Source organism: Arachis duranensis, chromosome 5 (genome assembly GCF_000817695.3).
Source record: "Arachis duranensis cultivar V14167 chromosome 5, aradu.V14167.gnm2.J7QH, whole genome shotgun sequence".
NCBI lineage: Eukaryota > Viridiplantae > Streptophyta > Magnoliopsida > Fabales > Fabaceae > Arachis > Arachis duranensis.
Window position 1 is genome coordinate 79,563,005 of NC_029776.3, and position 1,806 is coordinate 79,564,810.

Here is a 1,806-nt window from a genome sequence, read left to right on the forward strand (position 1 = left end):
CTTTGCATCAAAAATTTTTTTCAAAATTATGTTCTTGATGTTCATCATGATCTTCAAGGTGTTCTTGGTGTTCATCTTGACATTCATAGTGTTCTTGCATGCATCATGAGTTTTGATTCATAATTTTCATGTTGTGAGTCATTTTTGTGTTTTTCTCTCTCCTCACCAAAATTTCAAAAATAAAAAAATATATTTTCCTTATTTCTCTCCAAAATTTCGAAAATTTGAGGTGACTTAGTCAAAAAATTTTTAAAATTAGTTATTTCTTGTAAGTCAAGTCAAATTTTCAATTTTAAAAATCTTATCTTTTCAAAAATCATATCTTTTTCATTTTTTTCTATTTCTAACAATTAATGTGATTGATTCAAAAATTTGAAGTTTGTTACTTTCTTGTTAAGAAAGGTTCAATCTTTAAATTTTAGAATCTTATCTTTTAGTTTCTTGTTAGTCAAGTAATTAGTTTTAATTTTAAAAATTAAATCTATCTTATCTTATCTTTTATATCATATCTTTTTCAAAATTTTATCTTTTTCAAAAAAAATTTCAAAATATCTTATCTAACTTCTTATCTTCTTATCTTTTCAAATTTGATTTTAATATCTTTTTCAACTAACTATTTGACTTTTTGTTTGTTTCTTATCTTTTTCAAAACCACCTAACTACTTTTCCCTCTTTAATTTTCGAAAATATCTCATCCCTTTTTCAAAAATTCTTTTTAATTAATTAATTGTTTTAATTTTAATTCTATCTTATCTTTTATTTTCGAAAATCATTTAACTTCTTTTCAAATTTATTTTCGAAATTTCTTCCCTCTCCCCTTCTTCTATTTATTTATTTATTAACACTTCTCTTCACCTCTCTTCATCTCAAATCACTACCCCTACCTATTCATTCGTCTTCACTCCTATTCCCTTTCTTTCTCTACTAACATAAAGGAATCTCTATACTGTGACATAGAGGATTCCTCTTTCTTTTCTTATTCTCTTCTTCCCTATATGAGCAGGAACAAGGAAAAAGGCATTCTTGTTGAAGCTAATCCTGAACCTGAAAGGACTCTGAAGAGGAAATTAAGAGAAGCTAAATTACAACAATCCAGAGACAACCTTTCTGAAAATTTCAAACAAGAAAAAGGAGATGGCAGCCGAACCCAACAACAATAATGCAAGGAGGATGCTTGGTGATTTTACTAAACCAACTTCCAAATTTGATGGAAGAAGCATCTCCATTCCAGCCATTGGCGCAATGGAGTAGATCCTAAAGTCTACAGGCTCATGCTTTTCCCTTTTACTGTAAGAGACAGAGCTAGAACATGGTTGGACTCACAACCTAAAGATAGCTTGGACTCCTGGGATAAGCTGATCACGGCCTTCTTGGATAAATTCTTTCCTCCTCAAAAGTTGAGCAAGCTTAGAGTGGATGTTCAATCCTTCAAGCAAAAAGATGGTGAATCCCTCTATGAAGCTTGGGAAAGATACAAGCAGATGACCAAAAAGTGTCCTTCTGACATATTTTCAGAATGGACCATATTAGATATATTCTATTATGGTCTATCTGAGTTTTTCAAAATGTCATTGGACCATTCTGCAAGTGGATCTATCCACCTAAAGAAAATGCCTGCAGAAGCTCAAGAACTTATTGACATGGTTGTAAATAACTAATTCATGTACACTTCTGAGAGGAATTCCGTGAATAGTGGGACGCCTCAGAGGAATGGAGTTCTTGAAATTGATGCTCTGAATGCCATATTGGCTCAGAACAAAGTGTTGACTCAGCAAGTCAACATGATCTCTCAAAGTCTGAATGGAT

The 1,806-nt window shown here is 31.3% G+C and overlaps 1 non-coding gene across 1 annotated transcript; it reads right to left on the bottom strand.

The window, feature by feature from the left end:
* Positions 1 to 1,403: 1,403 nt before the first annotated feature.
* Positions 1,404 to 1,507, bottom strand: LOC127748167 (small nucleolar RNA R71). The gene has a single exon (XR_008010110.1). It is a non-coding gene; the product is annotated as a small nucleolar RNA R71 (small nucleolar RNA).
* Positions 1,508 to 1,806: the final 299 nt, after the last annotated feature.